Source organism: Rutilus rutilus (assembly GCF_951802725.1).
Source record: "Rutilus rutilus genome assembly, chromosome: 8".
Lineage (NCBI taxonomy): Eukaryota > Metazoa > Chordata > Actinopteri > Cypriniformes > Leuciscidae > Rutilus > Rutilus rutilus.
The window spans coordinates 19,237,429-19,262,628 of NC_140222.1; the positions used below are offsets into that span (position 1 = coordinate 19,237,429).

A 25,200-nucleotide genomic window follows, 5' to 3' on the forward strand; every position below is an offset into this window, starting at 1 on the left:
CCCATGGTATACACATGCGTACACGCCCACATTAACTATACTCGTTCCGCGACTATAAGCATATGTAAAAGTATTCAACGCAAGGGCTATACAGTAGACAGGGGCGCAACTACCCAGTGTCAGAGGGGTATGCAGCAACAATTTTGGCAATCATCAATCTGGTGCAGCTCCAACCCATATTCAGTGTGCAAATTAAACAAAGAAAAATTCATTAAACCTCTTTTAGTTACAGTGTCTGTCTTTACACTACTACATAATAATAGTTATAATATTAATCCCATGATAGTAATAGTCATATATTGTAAAACAAATGCACTGAAAAATAAAGGAAACTTTCATAATTAGTTTTGTAGCCTACTAATTTCTATACTTGAAAGAGTATATTTCTATACTTCACATGATTGGGCCAGCCCAGTGTCAATCAAGAAAAGAACCAATGGGCCGCTGATCTACGTGTTTCATAGGGTGTCAGAAAAAAAACTAACACTGACTTTTTTTGACCAATGCATTACACCGGCACTAACCCATGCGCCGCCAATTAAGCAAAACAAAACGAATGGGCCGCCGATGTACGAGTTTTATGGGCCGTTAAGACAAAAAAAAAAAAAAAAAAGTATGAGATGTATCGGCCCAAAAAGCACGTCGGCCCACCGGGAATCTCCCGGCAGTCCCGATGGCCAGTAGCCTACATGCCTGGACGTCACACTAAATCCTACCTGTTGCCTTTCACCATCCACTTATTTAGCTGCTGTCGCATCAATTGACATGCCATCTCCTTTTCCCGCTTTCTTTTTCTATTTTTAGCCCCCGACAGCTTTTTTGCTTTATCCATCTTTTTCGACGACAACTCACTATACTCGTTCCTGCTCGCTCAGCGCTCACGGCGCCCGCGCCCGCTCGCGATTTTTAAATTATTATTTAATTCCTATTTTTAACAACATGGAAAAGACTATTCAAACATGACATTAAAATATAAATATAAAAAAATACAGAGATTTCTTGGGGGTGCTGGGCAGGTGCTATGGCTATTATAGGGGGAGCTACAGCACCACCTAGCTCCCCCCTGGCGCCGCCACTGGGCGGATCTATAAAAATATTTATGGGGTGGCGAGATGGGGGCAATTTTCTATGAGTGAGTTAAAGAATGCAGTAAGAAGAATGAAACAATCTACTCCAGGAGTGGATGGAATTGGTTACAGTATGATGAAGCATTTTAGTGAAACTTCTATGGAAGTGATTTTAACATTTTATAATAGAATATGGATGGAAGGTATAATTCCTCAAAGTTGGAAGGAAGCATTAATTATACCTATTAAAAAGCCTGGGAAAGATCCAAGTAATCCTATAAATTATCGTCCAATAGCTTTAACTTCTCATTTATGTAAGGTAATGGAGAGAATGATAACTGATAGATTGACTTATCAGTTGGAAAGAATGAACTGGTTTTCTTCTTATCAAAGTGGGTTTAGGTGTGGTAGAGGGACTATGGATCCAATAGTATATTTAGAAGATGAAATAAGAAAGGCATTTATAAATAAGAAAAGTGTCATTGCTGTTTTCTTTGATATAGAAAAGGCCTATGATATGTTGTGGAAAGAGGGGTTACTAATAAAGTTACAGAAGATGAGTATAAAAGGAAGAATGTATAATTGGATTAAAGAGTATTAGATTAATACTTACTTTTAACTTACTTTTTATACTTTTAATTGGAAGAAGTATTAGAGTTAAGGTGGGTGGAGCTATATCTTCAAGCGGAATAACTGATAATGGTACACCTCAGGGCAGTGTAATAAGTCCACTTTTATTTATTATCATGATTAACAATGTTTTTTCAAGGATTGATAGAAGTATGGGGAAATCATTGTTTGCTGATGATGGGGCTATCTGGTTTAGAGGAAAGAATATAGACTATAACATAAAGAAAAAGCAATGTGCGCTAAATGAAGAAAAGTGGTCAGGGAAAAATGGTTTTAAGTTTTCAGTGGAAAAGACAAAAATAATATTGTTTACTAAAATGAGGAGGAATGTGGATGTTAAGTTAAAATTATACAAAAAAGAATTCGAGCGTGTAAGTATAGTAATATTTAGGAGTTCGGTTTGATAGTAGATTAACTTGGAGAGAGCATATTGGAAAAATGGTGGGAAGAAGTAAGCGAGTAGTGAATGTAATGAGATGTATTTCAGGTCAGGAATGGGGAGGAGATAGATTGGCTTTAAAAACTATATATATATCTATGATAAGATCTACACTCACCTAAAGGATTATTAGGAACACCACACTAATACTGTTTTGACCCCCTTTCGCCTTCAGAACTGCCTTAATTCTACGTGGCATTGATTCAACAAGGTGCTGAAAGCATTCTTTAGAAATGTTGGCCCATATTGATAGGATAGCATCTTGCAGTTGATGGAGATTTGTGGGATGCACATCCAGGGCACGAAGCTCCCGTTCCACCACATCCCAAAGATGCTCTATTGGGTTGAGATCTGGTGACTGTGGGGGCCATTTTAGTACAGTGAACTCATTGTCATGTTCAAGAAACCAATTTGAAATTATTCGAGCTTTGTGACATGGTGCATTATCCTGCTGGAAGTAGCCATCAGAGGATGGGTACATGGTGGTCATAAAGGGATGGACATGGTCAGAAACAATGCTCAGGTAGGCCGTGGCATTTAAACGATGCCCAATTGGCATTAAGGGGCCTAAAGTGTGCCAAGAAAACATCCCCCACACCATTACACCACCACCACCAGCCTGCACAGTGGTAACAAGGCATGATGGATCCATGTTCTCATTCTGTTTACGCCAAATTCTGACTCTACCATCTGAATGTCTCAACAGAAATCGAGACTCATCAGACCAGGCAACATTTTTCCAGTCTTCAACTGTCCAATTTTGGTGTAGCCCATCCGCCTCAAGGTTGTGCGTGTTGTGGCTTCACAAATGCTTTGCTGCATACCTCGGTTGTAACGAGTGGTTATTTCAGTCAAAGTTGCTCTTTTATCAGCTTGAATCAGTCGGCCCATTCTCCTCTGACCTCTAGCATCAACAAGGCATTTTCGCCCACAGGACTGCCGCATACTGGATGTTTTTCCCTTTTCACACCATTCTTTGTAAACCCTAGAAATGGTTGTGCGTGAAAATCCCAGTAACTGAGCAGATTGTGAAATACTCAGACCGCCCCGTCTGGCACCAACAACCATGCCACGCTCAAAATTGCTTAAATCATCTTTCTTTCCCATTCTGACATTCAGTTTGGAGTTCAGGAGATTGTCTTGACCAGGACCACACCCCTAAATGCATTGAAGCAACTGCCATGTGATTGGTTGATTAGATAATTGCATTAATGAGAAATTGAACAGGTGTTCCTAATAATCCTTTAGGTGAGTGTATAATGGATTATGGTTGTATTGTATATGGTTCTGCAAATAAATCTCATTTAATTAAATTAGAAAGAATCCAGTATCAAGCACTAAGAATTTGCTGCGGAGCATATCTAACTTCTCCAGTTTCGGCTCTTCAGGTAGAGATGAGTGAAATGCCTTTGCAGATAAGAAGACAGCAATTAATGGCATCTTATTGGGCAAATTTGAGAGGACAGAGTGAGGATCATCCAACAAGAAAAGTAATGAGTCCTCGTTGGGAATATGAGAAAAGAGAGTGTAATAGTTTTGGATGGAGTGTGGGGAAATTAGTTAGAGATATAAGATTGGAGGAGGTTGGATATGCTCCAATAATTCCTTTATCTCCAGTACCATTATGGGTTATGCCCCAACCAGAAGTAGATTTAAGTTTATTAGAAAAAAGACAAAAGGAAGGTTCATATGAAACAGAAGTATATAATGTAAGCGAGTATATTGGGTCAAGATATGAGGAATATATGCACATTTTTACAGATGCTTCAAAAATGTGGGTTCTGCATTCATTATTCCAAAGGTTAAAGTATATAAGAGTAAAAGGATATCAGACTGTTTATCAGTGTGTACTGGAGAGATGTTTGCAATAATTATGGCAATAAGGTGGATTAGGGAAGTTAAAATATCCAAGGCAGTAATATGCTCAGATTGTAGTTAAGGTCTAATAGGTTTGAAGGAGATGAAGTCAGAAACAAGACAGGATATGGTAATAGAGATAATTCAAGAATTATATTCAATCAAACAAGCTAGTTTAAAGATACAGTTTTTGTGGGTTCCAGCTCATATTGGGTTGAGAGGTATTGAGGAGGCTGATGCATTAGCAAAAAAAGGCAATAGAATGAGAAAGGTAGATATACAGATTTTATTTAGTAGGTCAGAAATTAAATCAATTATTAAAAAGAATATTCTGAAACTATGGCAGCAGTATTGGGATAATGAACTAAAAGGTAGACATATGCATCAAATACAGTCAACAGTGGGTAAGGGAAGAATATCAGGTAGGAATAGGTATGAAGAGAATATGATTACAAGATTAAGATTGGGGCATACAAGATTGAATAGTACATTGCACTTAATAAGTAAGCATCCAACAGGTTTATGTGAGGTATGTGAAGTTAGTGAAACAGTTGAGCATGTATTAATGCACTGTAGGAGATATAATGTTGAAAGGAAAGAGTTGAAGGAGGAATTAAATAATATAGGAGTTAAGTTTACAATTCAAAATGTATTAAAGTCAGATAGGAGTATAATAGATTTAATGGGAGAATATTTGGGAAATACTGGGTTAAATAAGCGTATTTAAATGAGGGTGTTTTTTGTTTTTTTCCTGTCATGGGGGCTGAGAGTGGACGGAGGAGCTGAACAGGCAGCGCCGGATGAAATTCTATGAAGCCTTTATGCGGGTAAATAAGGGGAATTTATGTCGGTTGATAGGCTCTGGGTTAAAGTATAGGACAGTGTCAATGGTCCATTTTTGAGATAGGTGGTGGTAATGCACATATTTGTTTGCGATCCGCCGTAGAACAAGAAGAAGAAGAAGAAGAAGAAGAGAGGGGGGCAGGAATTTTTGAGGGGTTGCAACATATGGCAGACGTATTCTGAATTTAATCACAGTTTGATGAGAAATAGCATGTACAGACACTTAAAAAGGGCACAGGCTGCCATTTACAAACTCATACAGACAAACTGTATGCAACTCATGCAATCAATGTCTTGCATTTGAGGTTTTATGTGAAACAGTTCATATTAGGAATAAGTGACCATGCAATGTGATCTCCCTTAATAGGAGATAGAAGTATGATAGAAGTTAGGGGCATTATCACAGGAAAGGCATTAAGGTAAGACTCAGGTGATGAGTGGCAGATGTGTGAGAGGGGAAGCAAACAGTTTTTACTGTGTCAGAGAGGTAGCGTTGCAGGCAGCATTTGTACAAGAAGAAACTACCGGTATACAAAGAAAAACTTACCAATGAAGACAAGTGAGCAAAAATATTAAAATACACTGTGGAAATAAATGGGTCACGGCACTCAAACAAGTTCTTGGACACCGCTTTTATTGTTTACACATAACACACATTCTCCACATTTGTCCCTCAGTAACTTTTTTTTTTTTTTGACATGAGGTTTTTACTGAAAAAGTGATGAGAAATACGGTGCAGTATATACAATATTCCCAGCAGTTAAGGTGACATGAAAGGGACATTTCATGCATTTAATTTAGCTAAATGTATTTTTATGTGACTTCTTTTCAGGTTTGTGGAGATTTTGATGTAACCCAGTAACTCTGTGAGCCTTTTTGTTGATTTGTTGATACAGCAGCTCATATTTACATGCATGAAATGTCCCTTTCATGTCGCCTTAACTGCTGTGAATATTTTATATACTGTAGGCTACTGTATTTCTCATCACTTTTTCAGTAAAGACCTCATCTGTCAAAAAAAAATTCAAGTTACTGAGGGACAAATGTGGAGAATGTGTGTTCTGAGTAAACAATAAAAGCGGTGTCCAGGACCTTGTTTGAGTGCCGTGACCCATTTATTTCCACAGTGTATTTTAGTATTTATGCTCACTTTAGTACTGCTCAGTCCATAGATCTTCATGGGTACGGTTTTCTTTGTATACCGGTAGTTTCTTCTTGTACAAATGCTGCCTGCAACGCTACCTCTCTGACACTGTCAAAAACTGTTTGCTTCCCCTCTCACACATCTGCCACTCACCTGTGTCTTACCTTAATGCCTTTCCTGTGATAATGCCCCTAACTTCTATCATACTTCTATCTCCTATTAAGGGAGATCACATTGCATGGTCACTTATTCCTAATATGAACTGTTTCACATAATACCTCAAATGCAAGACATTGATTGCGTGAGATACAGTTGCATACAGTTTGTCTGAGTTTGTAAATGTCAGCCTGTGCCCTTTTGAAGTGTGTACTATTTCTCATCAAACTGTGATAACTGTGATTAAATTCAGTACGTCTGCCATATGTTGCCACCCCTCAAAAATTCCTGCCCGCCTCTCGCCACCCCATAAATATTTTTCTAGATCCGCCCCTGTCTCCTAATTACGGTAATTGTTATTACGTGCCCTTAAGTAGCACTCGGACACACCTGAACGAGTTAATCAGGGTCCTGAACGAGTTAATCAGGGTTTTTAAGATTACACCACTAAAGCTACAGGCAGGTTAGAGACGCACCTAAAATTCCAAAGGTGTATATTGAAAAGCGCCTTAAAAAGCGCCTTAAAACCCTAATTCAGGATGATCTCTCGGCAAGAAGGTCCGGTTGAAAGTGAATCACGCAATTGCTGTTTATGCTGTATTATCAAGTTATTGTTTTGTTTTGTTTTGTTTGTTTGGTTTGTTTTCTTCTTTTACTCTTTCTTTAACTAGGAGAGGGACTAGTATTACAGGTAGGTTAGTGGTGGGAAGAAGGCAAATAGAAGCCGATGGCTTCTGGGAGTGGTGGGATCGAGGGAGTCTGTATAGACAGGAGGAGAAGCTCGCAGTCAATCGGGGGGGAAGTGGAGGCATAAAGTCCGATAAAGTCAAGGGAGAAGCCCATAGAGAGTCATGACATTGCTCCTGCTCCTTAGCTCATGGACAGCTCCTACTCACGCTCTCCCTCACGCTCATGCTGTGCCAGAGTAAAACCTGATCGCTAAACACGGACGAGCGGCATATTTTTGGCTTATATTTTCGTCGTTTTTTCTCTTTCGGCCAAAAACTGGAAATGCCATTTTCAGCGGTATAAATAAAATATAAAAATATAAAAAACTCTAATGTTTTTAATTGCGATTAATAACAGAATTTTTTTGTATTAATTAGTACAAGTTTTTTAATCGATTGACTGCACTAATATATATATATATATATATATATATATATATATATATATATATATATATATATATATATTAGGGCTTGCATAGACTAGTCGAGTAGTCAATAGATCGACTACTTCAACCACTAGTCGACGCTGTCGGAAACAATCGACTACTCGAGCGTCCATTAACCATAAATGAATTAAAAATGGCGAACGTCACCAACAGACACCACACGTCAGATGTGTGGAAGTATTTCATCAAGGATGACAAAAATATTGTAATTGGCCAACTCTGCAAGAGGCCGGTCACATATTGCGTCTAAAAACGTGTGGAAAACTATAAAATAACAATCTAATGCAAAGCATTCTGGGGCACAACCTCAGGCACAAAGGCACGGCTCACCTCTGGCCATGAAGAAAATAGAGCATTAGCATGTTTTCAACATGTCAAAGGCTAGCTCTGCTATGCCTCGCTCACGGGACTGCTTTCTGTTGTTGAGACGAGTCTCACGGGGTTCAGTACAGGCTCTCTGTATGAGCCTCCATGTCCCTTTCCCATCCATGATCAGATTATAGTCTGACCGCAGCAATGAGGGACATGATGGATGGCAAAGCTGGTCAGCTGATTCATCAAAATAAAGCTGCAAAATGAGAACCACTATGTTGAGATGGCAGTATGATGTGGGGTTCATCGCCTGTAAATACATGATTGTTAGAACAATAAGTTTTAATAAACCTTTGTTTCATGTTTTCTTGACTTGTATATGCATGTATTTATTGTGATGGTTACTTTTATTCATTCTTTTACTCGTTTATAATTTTTTCTTACTGTTGTCAGTAGAACACGGCAGATGCCCGTCTCCTTTATGCAGACATTACAAACACACTGAGGAAAACCAATCTAGGTAGGGCTGTCGAGTTACTGATGTTATGAGGTGTTAGTGCACCTGTCGCTCATATCATTTTTTTTTTTTTATTGCAGAACTTGGTTACATACAAGAACAGGGAAAGATACCATGGTTGTATCTTTAACAATGACAAAAACAGAAAACATAAATATCTTATGCTAGCCTATAAATAAATATAAATATCTAATACAGTATCTATGCTGCTTACTTGTATATGTTTGCGTACATCATGATATGAGATTACATACAGCAGGAAAAAATATATGTTAAATATGTGTTAAATATTTGTCAGGATCCGGGCTTTCTCTCTGTTTTTTCCTCTCCACTCACACTCTGCCTTCCTCATTTACACATTTACACCCATCTGTTACATTCATTCATCTCCACACACACACACATAACACACACACACACATACACATATACACACACGTTCTCTCGTGTTTCCCTCATCTCTTGCAGCCTTTCTCAATCAGCGTCCCCGCTACTTTGTGGTGACACCTGTCTCTAATTATATCTGATTACCCTGTCTATTTCTCGTGTTTGTTCTCTCTGGTTTTTGTCGGATTATTATGTGTGAAGTGTTCTCATGTTGACTGCTCACTTACCCAGTCTTGTCCTGTGCTACAGACCGCGTTCTATGCACCTCCAGTCTGCGAGCCTTCTGCTGCGGTGAGCCTTTAAGTGGACTCTGCTCTGTTGTCAAGAATACCCTGCACTTTTGAGGGATTGTTTTCGGTTCTCCTTTTATTTCTATGTGCCCGTATCGAGCCATCTCTCTGGAGAGAGTTTTTGTGTTACTATTTTTGAGCTGTTTGTCAGCCTGCTTTTGTTTCTCATTAAAAGACTTCTTGCTGCATTCCCTCTGCTTTTGGATCTTATTACGACCCGTGACAGAATAATCCGACCACTGATATGGATCCAGCGAGGGAGGAATCGATCGTGTCGGCTGTGGAAGCCCAGGGAACATTGCTGGGTCGACATCAGGAAGAATTGTTAGCGGCCAGACGAGCCGTGGAGAACCTGACCGCTCAGGTTAACGACCTGTCTACACGTCTTCTCCATTCACAGACTGAGTCCCCGCTTCCGCGGAGTTCCCCGTCTCCTGCTGAACCGCGAATTAACAACCCCCCATGCTACGCGGGAGAGCCGGCGGAATGCAGAGCATTTTTGACCCAGTGTGAGGTGGCTTTTTCTTTACAACCGCTGACTTACGCTGAGGACCAAGCTCGCATCGCATATGTTATCTCTCTGCTGACGGGACGTGCTCGCGACTGGGGTACTTCCGTATGGGAGGCAGGAGGTCCTTGTTGTCGACGTTTTGGTCTCTTCAGAGAGGAGATGATTAAGGTCTTTGACCAATCAGTTTTTGGACGAGAGGCTTCACGTCTGCTGACCACATTTCGTCAGGGGAGGCGATCTGTGGTAGATTATGCGATTGAGTTTCGCACACTGTCTACTACCTGTGAGTGGAATGAGCCTGCTCTAGTGGCTCGTTTCCTGGAGGGGTTAAATGTGGAACTAAAAGAAGAGATCTATGCTCGTGGTTCTCCGGACCAGCTCGATCCTCTCATTGAGTTGGCTATCCGTTTGGACAGATGCTTCGAACAACGAAGACGTGCTCGTAGTACGTTCGTTCCGTTTCGCGAATCCCTTTCTCGCAGTGCATCCTCCGTTCCTGAGTCCGAACCCATGCAGCTGGGTAATGTCCGTCTCCAGCCGGAGGAGAGACAGCGCCGCATTTCGAAGAAGCTCTGCCTCTATTGCGGTGCGGCTGGTCATTTTGCCACTACGTGTCCGGTAAAAGGAAGAGCTCGCCAGTAGACGGAGGAGTACTGGCGAGCGCGGCGGTTACATCCTCTCCTTCCAGGTCCCGAACCACTTTACCTGCGATTCTCCGGTGGTCCGGCCGTTCCACTTCATGCCCTGCGCTGGTCGACTCGGGGGCCGAGGGGAACTTTATCGATGAGGGATGGGCTCGTGAGCATGACATTCCCCTGGTGGACTTGACAGAGGGTTCTACTGTTTTTGCTTTAGATGGCAAGATGTTATCCAGGATCCGACGTGTTACCAGCCCGGTGAGTCTGACTGTGTCAGGTAACCACCAAGAGACTATTTCTTTTCTCATTTTTCATTCGCCTTTTGCTCCGGTTGTGTTGGGACACCCCTGGCTTACTCAACATAACCCTCATATTAATTGGGTCAAGAGCTCTATTTTGTCTTGGAGTTTTCCCTGTCATGTGAATTGTTTAGTCTCTGCTATCCCTGTTGTTCCTTCTGTTTCGACTTTTCAGGAGGAGCCTGGTGATCTGTCAGGGGTACCGGAGGAGTACCACGATTTGCGGGCGGTCTTCAGTAGGTCCCGGGCTGTCTCTCTTCCGCCACTTCGCCCTTATGACTGCAGCATCGATCTCCTTCCCGGCACCACGCCGCCCCGCGGTAGATTGTATTCTCTATCCGTACCTGAACGAGAGGCGTTAGAGAAGTATCTCTCTGAGTCACTGGAGGCTGGCATCATTGTCCCGTCCTCTTCTCCTGCGGGGGCAGGGTTTTTCTTTGTGAAGAAGAAGGATGGTTCGTTGCGCCCCTGCATCGATTATCGAGGGCTGAACGCCATTACGGTCAAGAATCGTTATCCCTTGCCCCTTATGGCGTCGGCCTTCGAGATCCTGCAGGGCGCGAAGTTCTTCACAAAGTTAGACTTACGCAACGCTTACCATCTCGTTCGCATCAAACAGGGAGACGAATGGAAGACCGCTTTTAACACCCCTATTGGCCACTTCGAGTATCGCGTCCTTCCCTTCGGTTTGGTCAATGCCCCCGCCGTGTTCCAGGCATTGGTCAACGACGTCTTGCGTGACATGCTTAATGTCTTTGTATTCGTATATCTGGACGACATCCTTATTTTTTTCACCTTCTCTCGAGGTACACGTTTTACACGTTCGCCGAGTATTGCAACGTTTACTTGAGAACCGTCTCTTTGTTAAGTCTGAGAAGTGCGCGTTTCATGCTCGATCGGTAACATTCCTTGGCTCGGTGGTCTCTGCTGAGGGTATCAGCATGGATCCCGAGAAGGTGCGGGCGGTCCTCGATTGGCCTGTTCCCGAGTCTCGGGTTGCTCTACAGCGGTTTTTGGGATTCGCTAATTTTTACCGACGATTCGTTCGTAATTTTAGTCAGGTTGCCGCCCCATTGTCTGCCCTCACTTCGACCAAGTCTCAATTTCTTTGGTCGGAAGGAGCGCAGAGCGCGTTCGTTCGATTAAAGCGATTGTTCACCTCAGCACCCATTTTAGTTTCTCCTGATCCTGAGAAACAGTTTATAGTTGAGGTTGACGCTTCCAACGTGGGAGTAGGGGCTATTTTGTCTCAACGTTCTTCCACTGATAACAAGGTTCATCCATGCGCTTTTTTCTCGCATCGCCTGTCTCCAGCGGAGCAAAATTACGATGTTGGTAATCGGGAACTCCTGGCGATTCGCTTAGCGCTGGGAGAGTGGCGTCATTGGCTTGAGGGTGCCAAATTGCCGTTTGTTGTCTGGACTGACCACCGCAACCTTGAATACATCCGCTCCGCCAAGAGACTCAACGCTCGGCAGGCTCGTTGGGCTTTGTTTTTTGGGCGTTTTGACTTTTCGATCTCGTACCGTCCCGGCTCAAAGAATCTTAAGCCCGACGCCCTTTCACGACAGTTCTGCTCCACAGAGGACATTCCGTCCGAGGAGGTCATCATTCCTCAAACATGTGTGGTCGGAGCTGCCGTCTGGGGAGTCGAGCAGACCGTCAGGAGGGCTCTTTTACGCGCGATTAGACCTCCCTCCGCTCCTGAGGGGAGATTATTCGTACCTGAGATCGCTCGTTCGGTTGTTCTTCGCTGGGGTCACTCCTCTAAGTTAGTCGCACATCCCGGCATCAGGGGTACCTTGGCTGCTATTCGCCAGAGGTTTTGGTGGCCTACTAGGGAGCGAGACGTACGTCGGTTTGTGGCATCATGTCCTGTCTGCGCTCAGACCAAGTCCAGCAATGCTCCGCCAGCAGGTCTCCTTAGGCCTCTCCCCATTCCTTCTCGTCCGTGGTCGCATATTGCCGTAGATTTCGTTACGGGTCTTCCATCGTCAGCTGGTAATACTGTTATTCTCACGGTCGTAGATCGTTTTTCTAAGGCTGCTCGTTTTATTCCGCTACCTAAGTTGCCTTCAGCCCGTGAGACCGCCCAAATCGTAGTTGATCACATTTTTAAGATTCACGGTCTTCCTTCGGACATTGTGTCTGACAGAGGGCCCCAATTTGCCTCTCTGTTCTGGAGGGAGTTCTGCCGACTGATTGGGGCGTCCTCCAGTCTGTCGTCCGGATTCCATCCCCAGACCAATGGTCAAGCCGAACGGACCAATCAGATCCTCGGGCGTCTGCTGCGCAGTTTGACCTTGAAGAATCCCGCGTCTTGGGCCGACCAACTCTCCTGGGCCGAATATGCCCATAATTCATTACCCTCGTCCGCTACTGGTCTCTCTCCTTTTGAGAGCTGTCTGGGGTACCAACCCCCACTATTTGCATCACAGGAGTCTCAGTCTTCCGTTCCCTCTGTTCAGGCTTTTATTCAGAGATGTAAGCGTACGTGGAAGAGAGTGAGATCGGCGCTGTGTCAGACCAGAGTTCGTACCTGTAGAGCCGCTAACCGCCGCCGAGTTAGGGCCCCTAGATACGTGTGCGGGCAGAGGGTATGGCTCTCTACTCGCAATCTGCCCATACACGAGGGCTCACGTAAGCTTATGCCCCGTTTTGTTGGTCCCTTTCCTATCATTAAGGTCATAAGTCCAGCCGCTGTCAAATTAAGGCTGTCGGGTCAGTTACGCCGCATTCACCCAGTATTCCATGTGTCATGTGTCAAGCCTGTTATCCGTGCTCCCGCCCGTCCCACCCTTCCCACCCTTCCCCCTCCACCTCTCGATGAGGTGGGCTCTATTTATAGGGTTCGCAAGCTGCTTGACGTTCGTCCTCGGGGCCGTGGCCACCAGTTCCTGGTGGACTGGGAGGGCTACGGTCCTGAGGAGAGGCGGTGGATACCGGCCCGGGACATTCTGGACCGCTCCCTCATCGAGGATTTCTACCGGTCCCGCCAGGTCCCTTCCTCTGGAGCGCCTGGTGACGCTCCTTGAGAGAGGGGTACTGTCAGGATCCGGGCTTTCTCTCTGTTTTTTCCTCTCCACTCACACTCTGCCTTCCTCATTTACACATTTACACCCATCTGTTACATTCATTCATCTCCACACACACACACATAACACACACACACACATACACATATACACACACGTTCTCTCGTGTTTCCCTCATCTCTTGCAGCCTTTCTCAATCAGCGTCCCCGCTACTTTGTGGTGACACCTGTCTCTAATTATATCTGATTACCCTGTCTATTTCTCGTGTTTGTTCTCTCTGGTTTTTGTCGGATTATTATGTGTGAAGTGTTCTCATGTTGACTGCTCACTTACCCAGTCTTGTCCTGTGCTACAGACCGCGTTCTATGCACCTCCAGTCTGCGAGCCTTCTGCTGCGGTGAGCCTTTAAGTGGACTCTGCTCTGTTGTCAAGAATACCCTGCACTTTTGAGGGATTGTTTTCGGTTCTCCTTTTATTTCTATGTGCCCGTATCGAGCCATCTCTCTGGAGAGAGTTTTTGTGTTACTATTTTTGAGCTGTTTGTCAGCCTGCTTTTGTTTCTCATTAAAAGACTTCTTGCTGCATTCCCTCTGCTTTTGGATCTTATTACGACCCGTGACAATATTTGAATAATTCATCCTAATAATATTAAAAATGTTTGTTTTTTTTTATTATTTTTTTTTTATTATTCATAAGCCTGAGGGATGAAACGAGTTAAATGCAACAAGAAAAATATAGGAAAATATAAAGATTTAAGCCACTTTTGCTTGCGGGTGAAAAAGTAACTATTTTATATTTGCATATAAAAATTAAAGAAATTAACATATTCAAGAGATGACTATTTGGGGTTTTGGTAATAAAAATATCTTTAAGGATAAAACGTACTCGGTTACTAACGTAACCTCTGTTCTCTCTAGAGAGGGAACGAGTATTGCGTAAGCTAGCTTACGCTGCGGGAAAGTCTCCTTTCTCGAGATACTGAAGCCAAAAATTATCCTTAATTTTTTAAATCTTGTCAACGCAGTGCGGCAGCCTGCAGACCTAGGGCAGGCGAATCGCGTGCCCATTGGCTGCTCTGCGGCAACTGCAGCAGCCTATGGCTGAGCCTTGCGCGTGACGTCACGTCCAATGAGCGCGCTTGGCGCGCTCAATGCGTCACAGCCCGTCATTAGGGGTGTGGCTTAGCGTATATAAGCAAGGTACAGAGGCTGCTTCGCTGGTTTCTGTCGCATGAAGCGAAATGAGCTCGTGGCGAGAGCACGGCGGGTTACGCAATACTCGTTCCCTCTCTAGAGAGAACAGAGGTTACGTTAGTAACCGAGTACGTTCTCTTACGAGAGGTTCTCTCGTATTGCGTAAGCTAGCTTACGCTGCGGGAACTCCCTTGTCAACGCCGTGCGCGCGCCCAGCATCCTGAATGAGTCCCATGGAGAGCCCGGGGAACGCGAAGCGGAGCTGGGCGGCCAAGATACCACAGTACACAAGCACATATTATGGGGCAAGGAGCGGCACAGCCGGTCCAAACTGACACTTCCCACGTAGTGCAGCTCAACCAGTAGAGCTAATCAAACAACATAGCCCGCGCACAGACAGTGGGCTGGCTACGCGAGACTTAGACTGATAACACTTTAGCCTGCAAGGCGGGAACTTCCAGGTTGTAAAACCTAACAAATGTGGAGGGGGAGGCCCAGCCTGCCGCTACACAAATGTCATGAATGGGAATCCCGCTGGACCACGCCCACGATAAGGCCATGCCTCTGGTGGAGTGCGCTCGAATGCCCAAAGGGCACTGCAGGTTTTTAGACGTGTAAGCAGCTGCGATAGCGTCAACTATCCATCTGGATAGGGTGTGTTTCGAGGCGGCGAGACCCTTGGTGCGCCCACCGAACGAAACAAAGAGCTGCTCTGAACGCCTGAAGGCGGCGGAGCGCGAAATATAGCTTCTCAGCGCCCTAACTGGGCAGAGGAGATTACTATCTGCCTCGCAGCCAGCATTCGGCAGGGCTGAAAGAGAAATGACCTGCGCTCTGAAGGGAGTGCCCAAAATTTTGGGGACGTACCCATGCCTCGGTCTGAGAATAACTTAGAGTCATTGGGTCCGAGCTCGAGGCACGCAGCGTTAGTGGATAACGCGTGAAGGTCTCCCACACGTTTTACTGAAGACAGTGCTATCAGAAAAACAGTTTTGAGCGTGAGGTATTTCATATCCACAGTTTCCAGGGGTTCAAAGGGATGTGCTTTCAGGGCGTCTAAGACCAGTGAAAGATCCCACATAGGAACCGAAGGGGGTCGCGGGGGGTTCGTCCTTCTCGCTCCTCTAAGGAAGCGGATGACAAACTCGTTCCTTCCTAATGCGCGGCCCGGCTCTGAGACAGAGAGCGCTGAATGGCCGCGACATAGACTTTGAGCGTGGAGGGGGACCTGCCCGCGTCCAGTAGCTCTTGAAGGAAGCACAATACTTGCGAGACCCCACATGTCTGTGGATCGAGCCCTCTGGCAGTGTACCATTTGTTAAACACCGACCATTTAGACGTGTAGAGCCGCCTCGTGGAGGGAGCTCTAGATTGTATGATCGTGTTCATCACCCTTTCTGGTAGATCAGCATGTAATTGTTGAGGCTCCACGCATGCAGAGACCAGCGCTCTGGGTGGGGATGCCAAATCGAGCCGCAGGCTTGAGAGAGAAGGTCTCTCCGCACCGGGATCGGCCAAGGGGCTGAATCTGCCAATTGTATGAGTTCCGGGAACCAAGCTTGGTTCTCCCAGAACGGGGCTATGAGGAGCACTGTGTGGCACGCTTTCCTGGCTCTCTCGATGACCTGAGGCAGCAGAGAGACCGGGGGAAAAGCGTATAGTGGGCCGCTGGGCCACCTCTGGGCCAGCGCGTCCTCGCTCTTGAAAAGAATACTGGGCAGTGTGCGTTGTCTTTTGACGCAAAGAGGTCGACTTTCGCTCTGCCAAAGCGGCGCCACAGCGACTGGACTGTTTGGGGGTGTAGAGACCACTCCCCAGGGGAACGTTGTCCCTGGACAGTCTGTCGGGGCCCTCGTTCAGATGGCCAGGCACATGCGATGCTCTCAGAGACTGCCAAGAGTGCTGAGCCCATACGAGGAGGCGTTCCGTCAGGGCGTAGAGCTTTTTTGATCTGACACCGCCCTGGTGGTTCACATAGGCCACTACTGATGTGTTGTCCGTGCGGACTAGAACATGGTGACCATGGAGGAATGGGAGGAAGTGCATGAGCGCTTTCTCGACCGCGAGCATCTCTAGACAGTTTATGTGTAGGAGATTCTCCTGGTCTGACCAGCGGCCATAGACCGGTCTGCCTTCGAAGAGCGCTCCCCAACCTAGGTTGGACGCGTCTGTTGAGACAACTTTCCGGTGTGAAATCACTCCCATAATCACTCCAGTGTGATACCATTTGGCTGCTAGCCAGGGCTGCAGGGCTGAGACACAGCCCTGAGTCACTCTAATTAGCGAGCCGCCGGTCGCCCAGGCTCGATGGGATACGCGCGCTCTTAGCCAGCGTTGAAGCGGGCGCATGCGCAGTAAACCCAGCTGAAGCACTGCTGCAGCTGAGGCCATATGCCCCAGGATGCGCTGAAATGCTTTCAGAGGAACCCGATTGCCTTCTTTGAAGGATGCGGCGAGGTGCCGGATGCGGCGCGCGCGCTGCTCCGACAATCTGGCCGTCATCGCCACCGAGTCCAGTTCTATTCCGAGAAAGGAAATTGACTGACGGGGCGAGAGCGAGCTCTTGGTCCAATTGACCGCTAGACCCAGACCTTCCAGATGGCTGAGAAGCGCTGTTCTGTGAGACACAAGTTCTGTCTCTGACTGCGCTAGAACAAGCCAGTCGTCCAGATAGTTCAGAATTCGCATTCCCTGACTTCTCAGGGGAGCGAGAGCCGTGTCCATGCATTTCGTAAATGTACGGGGTGCTAAAGACAGGCCGAACGGCAGGACTGTGTATTGATAAGCTCGACCGTCGAAGGCGAATCTCAAGAATGGCCTGTGACAGGGGGTTATCTGGATCTGGAAATACGCGTCTTTCAGATCGAGAGAGATAAACCAGTCTCCTGGGCGGATCTGCGCAAGGATCTGTCTGGTTGTAATCATCTTGAACGGCCGTCTCATGAGAGCCGTGTTCAGATGTCTCAGATCTAAAATAGGTCTTAATGCTCCGTCCTTCTTGGGAACAAGGAAGTAACGGCTGTAAAAGCCTGACTCGCTCAAGGAAGGATGAACCTGTTCTATGGCCCCTTTGCGCAGCAGCTTCGCTATTTCTGCTCGAAGCAGGTGCGCTGCTTCTAAACCCACTTTCGTCTCCGTCTGCGCTAGAAGCGCGGGGGTGCGACGAGCGAATTGAGGCGAATAGCCGTGTTTTGTAGTGTTCAACACCCATTCTGACGCGCCCTGAATAGCTTCCCATGCTTTTGCACGCATAGCTAGGGGTCGAATGGTCTCTGGGTTCAGATCGCCGCGCTGCGCGGGATGGAGAACCTGTATCAGAGAGGATGGGGCGGTGCACGAACACGGGGGCTGATAAACAGTATTGGCCGGCTGTACAGCGTTCAGTAGCTCGGTCCTGAAGGATGGAGCGTGTTTTGCTGTCAAACACCCCTGGCGCGAGAGCGGCGTGGGGGATATAGTGTCTGAAAGTGAGTGCGCGTGCTCGTGAGCGGGCGCAGGGTTTACACTTATAACACGGCCAGTGTTTTTGGGAGCTTTAGAGGGTCTGTAACCCGGGGTAACCGTATGGCAGAGCGAGCAGCGAGTAGGTGTGAGCACAGAGTTGTGGGCACATTTACTACACTTAATACTCGAGCGGCGTGTTTCCGCTTTATGAGAGAGCGCTGAGCGCATTACCATGGGAACCATGTTGTGTGAAGCAGTGAACACATGGGAGTGGGCACATTTTCTACACTTAATATCCCCTCGGCCTGAGCCGTTGCAACTCGAGCAGCGGGTAGGTGTGAGCACAGAGTTGTGGGCACATTTACTACACTTAATACTCGAGCGGCGAGTGTCCGCCTATGAGAGAGCGCTCTGAGCGCGTAACCATGGGGACTGTGTTTGTGCGAAGCAGTGAGCACATGGGAGTGGGCACATTTCTACACTTATGACACCCTCGGCCGGAGCCGGAGTGTTTCGGGGCTTTAGAGGGTCTGTAACCCGAGGTAACTGAATGGCAGAGCGAGCAGCGGGTATGTGTGAGCACAGAGTTGTGGGCACATTTACTACACTTAGTACTCGAGCGGCGCGTGTCCGCTTTAAGAGAGAGCGCTCTGAGCGCGTTACCATGGGGACCGTGTTTGTGTGTAGCAGTGAGCACGTGGGAGTGGGCACATTTTCTACACGTATAACACCATCTGTGTTATAGGAAACTGATAGAGCGAGAAGCTTTGATGGCTCATAAGTTTAGACGCTCATAAATACTCAGGCACCATCCTGCGAGATACGGGTTCGCTTTCTGTATGTGAGAAAGCTGGCCGCGAGCTCGGAGAAGCCAGCAGAAAAAAATATTTATCTGCCGCCAGAGCCGGACTCGAACACGGGTCTCCCGTGTGGAAGTCCAATGCTCTGCCACTGAGCCACAGGAGCACACATATCATTTAGTTAGTGCGAGCATATGACCGAGCAATGTTTCGTTTCGGCATTTGTTTGCAGACGCGCGCGTGTAATAAAACAGGCTCGTTACTGCAGTATAGTATTTCCAGCCGCCTGAACTTGGAGGGGACTGAGAATATACGAGGACTGGAGGTAGTCCGGCCTAGGCGGGACGAAAACACTCTCTCTTCCTCTTTTCGCCGGTGCTCGTGACGTCCGCTCTGATATCCCTTGAGAACGGCGCAGTTGCGCGGCTCGAACAAGGGAGAGAGAGCGGGAAGATGTCATCATGTGCTATGACATCGTATGTTTGCAGGCGTGCGTGTATTAAAACAGGCTCGTTTACTGCAATATTGATATTTCTAGTCGCCTGAGCTTAGGAGGGGACTGAGAAATGTGTGAGAAACGGAGGTGGCCGGAGAGTGACGCGCGCGACCGAGACGCGGGGTAGCTTTCTTATAACGTAAAGGAAGCCAGCCCGTGACCGTCTACTCCTGACATCCCTTGTGAGTGGCGCGTTTGTGCGGCTCGAACAGAGGAGGAGAGCGCAGGGAGGGGCGTGCGTCGTCCGGGGGGTAGCTTTCTTGTAACGTAAAGGAAGCTATAGCCCGAGACCGTCCGTTTCTGACATCCCTTGTGAGCGGCGCCGTTTGCGCGGCTTGACAGAGGGGAGAAAGCAGCTGTCTAAGAAAACAGCGCTGTCTGCTTCATCCCCTGAGGCGACGGCAGTGCGGGCGAAGCCGGCCGCTGCGCGTCGGGAGGTGGGGGGGAGAAGGAAATAGCGAGGCTCGCGGGAGGGGCTCCGGCGAGCGCTCAGCTGTCATAGAAGCCCAGGCAGAGAGCGCAGATACATGGCGGTCTCTGTCGCTGAGCGTGGCTCACACGAGCCACAGGATGAGCGAGGCATTTGCAACAACGCCTCGCGCTCTTTTAGATGCAAGTGTGTCGCGGGGCGAACACACAAAACACACAACACAGAGCAAGTAAAGGATATGTATGCCGGATGGCGCAGCAGGCAGGGAAGGCTGAAGGCGGCGAAGCGGCCGGCGTCCTCAGGCTGAAATCCTCGGCGTGCTGGTCGCTTGATTCGACGGCGGCTTCCTCAGAGATGCAATGCGAAGAGCTTCGCTGAAGAGACAGAAATCAGCGAAGCAGCCTCTGTACCTTGCTTATATACGCTAAGCCACACCCCTAATGACGGGCTGTGACGCATTGAGCGCGCCAAGCGCGCTCATTGGACGTGACGTCACGCGCAAGGCTCAGCCATAGGCTGCTGCAGTTGCCGCAGAGCAGCCAATGGGCACGCGATTCGCCTGCCCTAGGTCTGCAGGCTGCCGCACTGCGTTGACAAGATTTAAAAAATTAAGGATAATTTTTGGCTTCAGTATCTCGAGAAAGGAGACTTTCCCGCAGCGTAAGCTAGCTTACGCAATACGAGAGAACCTCTCGTAAGAGAACTGTGAGTCACATTAGTAGGGTTAAAAATATTAGAACTTAAATCAACCCTAAATGTATTGGTTATAATACAATCACAAAAAAATGGCCAGCTATTTCTTCAACAAGACCACAAAATAAGCAAGTTTCATCAATATCAAGATATTTACAGATAGATTAAATATATATATAGACCCATTTTTTCCTGAATTGTTCTAAAAAAGCAGAAAAGGGTACTTAACACAGAGGGGCAATCTTAAGTGCATTGTTGACACTGCAAAATATGACACATCAAGACATGCATACAAAATACTTAAGAAATCATATTTCTGTATACTAAAATTTGGTTAAAACCACATAGCTTGCATGACAGCACTACAAAAACACATAAAAGTGAAAATCCCATATTGCCTTATCTACTGCTTTTCTTATTGTTTTGGGCTTTATTGGGTGAGTGATATTTCTTATAATACACAAGTGCAAATATTACAAATAGGTCGTTAAACTAATAACGTTATTACCACAAGTTTTGCCTAAAACTACCTGATAAATGAAGCCACGCAATGGTGACAAAGGAGTTATAAGAAGTTTATAAGAAAATTTAACTCTGGTTTCGCTAGCTATTTGAGTAAATGAAAACATAATACTTACATTTAAATGTGAATTTGCTGTCCACCACCGATCTCTAGTCTCGGCCGCCTTTAAAAATAAATAAATAAATGCTGTCGTCAACGGCGCGCAATGACTTATGGGGTAGAATAGGCCGCTAAGTGTCCATTTATGTATCCTTCTTTTCACGGGGAAACGAAGGATGCATTTGGCGTCGCTTTTGAATCAGGGAAGCCTTCGTCGCGGCGCGATGACGCAACCGTCCTTCTAATACGGCCTTCGAAGGATGGAGAATTGAATTGGGACAGCCTTCATCGAGCCGCGGTGACGCAATCGGCCTTCAAATGCGACCTTCCAAGGATGCAGCCTTTGAATTGGGACGTCCTTCGTCGCGCCGCGGTGACGCAATCGGCCTTCAAATACGGCCATCCGGCCTTCAAATACGGCCTTCGAAGGATGCAGCCACATAAACACCATCTGCAAATTACTTTTATTAACGTTCCCTTAATGTTATAAACATAGATCCTAAAAATAACCTACAGGGAACGTTCCCAGAACGTTCTTGTTTGGTTCCCAAAAAAATAACCAAATGGGAACCAAACGGGAACGTTAGGGGAACGTTCTGTGTTTGCTGGGATGTTTTGTAATAGCCTACCAGTGCGACTTTATGTTTGTTCATCTCGCAAAGTCACAAACTGCCCATTCTAGGAAAGACACGAAATAAATCTATCATGGGTCACTACGAATAACGTATTAACAGTCGCGTCCGTAACTGTGTAAACCTTTATTTTTGCGCGATGCTGCACAGTCGCACGCCAGTAGGTGTCAGAATAAGCGAGTGTAACACAAGCCAGCGCAAGATTCTCATCTGTGGCTTTAATATTTCAAAAATAATTGTATCGAATTATGTACGTTGTAGGTTACACATTAACTTAACTTAAAAATCATATTTTTTGACAGCATAAAGCAAATTGTTATGCAAGTGGCATGACGCAATCCATTGGCACATCTCACGTTTTAGTGACACATGCCAATATCCACTGGTATGCCATGCAGTTGGCCTGTGTCACTAAAACTGACATGTCTCTTTATGTTGTGGCACCTCCAGTAGTGACACCTGCAGCTGTCTGCCGGAGTATAATGTAGATTATGTAACATATGCACATAGTTAATTTATACAACAAAAAAATATTTTATTTATTGAATAATTCCATCAAATTATTTTTGAAATATTAAAGGTAGCCTACTGAGCAAGGTCCTGCGCGACCGAACGTTTGTTGAATTTTTAAAATGCACTGAGCACTTTTTTGCACTTGTATAAATAAAGAATATTGCTAGTAGCTCGGTATAGGCCTACTCCTTTTCAGATACATAGCCTAACAAACAAATGATTTTTAATAATTATTTTTTTTTTGACACTTTTTGGAAGGACTTGAAACAGATGGGAATCTGATAGAATGGGCAGTTTGTGACTTTGCGAGATAAACAACAAAGTCGCACTGGTATTACAAAACATTCAGTGGCACGCACATACCAATCAAATACAGACGTGACACAAATAACATGTTTGAAAAAAATATTAATGCACTTTAATTCGTTTAATCGATATTTTAAATATCACAAAATTAGGCTATTTATTTAGGATTTTGTGCCACAATTACGTTTACGATTAATCTGTCAATCACTACTGGAGGTGTCTCGCAACACGGATGTTCCGCGACTCTGTGTCAGTCAGGTGTCATGTCAGTGTCAGTGTGTCGCAATGTCAGTGACACATGCCACTATCCACCACTGGCACATGCCAATAATGTCAGTGACACATGCCACTATCCACTGGCATATGCCAGTGAAGACCGGATGTGCCACCGGATGTGCCAATACGCCACTGGCACATGCCAATAATGTCAGTGACACATGCCACTATCCACTGGCATATGCCAGTGAATACCGGATGTGCCACCGGATGTGCCAATACGCATAGTGACATGTGCCATTGGCTTCTGTGCGTCAGATGCCATGTCACTTAATGTTAAAACTGCTACTGCGCACTCGGACACATTTCTAACCGGCATGCATCTCGCGCTGATCACCGGTGATCGATTCTGCGCAGATTTTGCTCATCTCAAACAAGCCTAACGAAACGCAAAGCCTCCGTGGCGATGACAGATATAATGCAGTGACTGAATGTGAGCTAATCTTATTAATATCGACAAACAGAAAAGACATTATATCACACATTATTAGGACAGCGTATTTATTACTACTTGCCAACATCTGGCACACATGAACTGATGCCAAATATCGCGATGTGTTCGGAACGAGACTTCTTAAGCGCGATTTCCTACTGATAAAATATAATTTTTTAAATATCAATAAACAGCAAAGCAATCCAGCTTTCCTGGCAATAAGATCGAAAAATAACATTAAAAAAATACATAAACCATGGTCCATGATAAGATAAAATCTCGTGAATTAATGTTGATTAAACAGGGTCTCTGCTGCAGCCCGATAGGCAGAAAGAATCGTGCTGTGATCACGAAAGACGCTTCCCATTTAAAATACATTAGTTTAAAAAACGTGCTAGCTGGTATTACGAAAATAACGAAATAAACGTGCCCGTGTCACGAATCAATAGATTAAATTATGTGACCATTCGCCCCCATTAGAGATTATGAGTTATGTTTCTGTACAAAAAAATAAAAACAAAATAATAATAATAATAATAATAACACGTATTTCTGCATGCACCTTCGGCATCTGCACGAGATGGAATCGTGAATCTTCGTACGATTAAGGGGCCCCACGTAGCAAAATTTGTCTGGCCCACCTCTGGGCCTCATCCTTGCTTCAATTCTGGCCCAGTTCTGGCTGGGTCCCCGGCCCAAAACTGGCCCAACACACTGAAAACGGACTTAAACAACTTCCTCTGGCCCAGATGTGGCCCTCACCCTGTAAAATGACTCTTATTTATTGATATGGCCCAGGTCTGGCCCAGGCACTGTAAGACAGATCTGGCTGAGAGTCGGCTGGGTCCCCGGGCCATATGTGGCCCACACCCTGTAAAATGACTCTTATTTATTGATATGGACCAGGTCTGGCCCAGGCACTGTAAGACAGATCTGGCTGAGTGTCGGCTGGGTCCCCGGGCCAGATGTGGCCCAGAAACTGTGAAACAGTGGCAGTGAAACACAAATTCAACCATTTAAACAGATTAAGGGTTTTTATTATAAAATGAACTAATACACTTTAATATAAACCTGTATTAACAATGAACAAATACACACTATTAACATTTATTTACAACACAATATGTAAACTACAAAATAACAAGTAAATTATATTTACTGTATACGATTAAAATAAAAACATCACTCTTTCACACACAAACTATCTTTCACTCTTTAACACTAAATAAATTCCTTTTGCAAATGTCAAGTCACCATTAAATATCTAGCGCTATATACAGTAATGACTGTTTCAAAGCAGCTTTACAGGGTTAAACAGGACAATGATCAATGATGCAAACAGTTCAATTTGGCTGTAAAGCTGCTCTAAAAAGAAAATAGTGTCATTGTTCAGCTGAATTCAGTTCAGTGTTGATTCAGTTCTGTTCAATAACTGTATAAAGTATATCAATTATAAAAAGAGTTCATTTTCATTATTAAACAGCTCTGCAGAAAACAGTGATGTCATCGTCCAGCTCAGTTCAGTTCTCATATAATGGTGTCAATGCAGGCAGATCAATATTATTAAGAATAAGTGTCCCCAACTAAGCAAGCCAGAGGCGACAGTGGCAAGAAGCCAAGAACCTAAACTCCATCAGTGACAGAATGGAGAAAGAAAAACAGGCTTAGTCAGGGGGGCAGTTCTCCTCTGGTCAAACAACGAACATGGTGTGTGTTAGGATTCAGGTCGCTTCACAAGTCAGATTGTGGATTGATATCATTCAGAGTATTTTATTCAGCTCCTTTTGCTTGAAGATTGGAAAAGATTACATCAAGGTAAAAGAGTAGCAAAACTCGAGAGCATGTAGATGTGAATTTGAGAACTTGTACAATAGATATTTGTACAATAAAAGTTGAAGCTGGCCGTTGGGTCTGTGCGGAGGACTGGTCTGGTTCTCGTGGATCTGATCCGATGACTGTGCTGAGGACTGTTGTGTCAAAGGGGTCTTCACAGTGTTTGTGTCTAGGTCTCGTCTAGTTGTGATGTTCTGGTCTGGCATTCAGGGCTGTTGTGGTCATCT

The 25,200-nt window shown here is 45.4% G+C and overlaps 1 protein-coding gene across 1 annotated transcript in view; it reads left to right on the forward strand.

The window, feature by feature from the left end:
• Window positions 1–25,200, forward strand: part of LOC311295964 (uncharacterized protein) — a 597,210-nt gene that overhangs the window by 77,023 nt on the left and 494,987 nt on the right. The gene's annotated exons all lie outside the window — the stretch shown is intronic.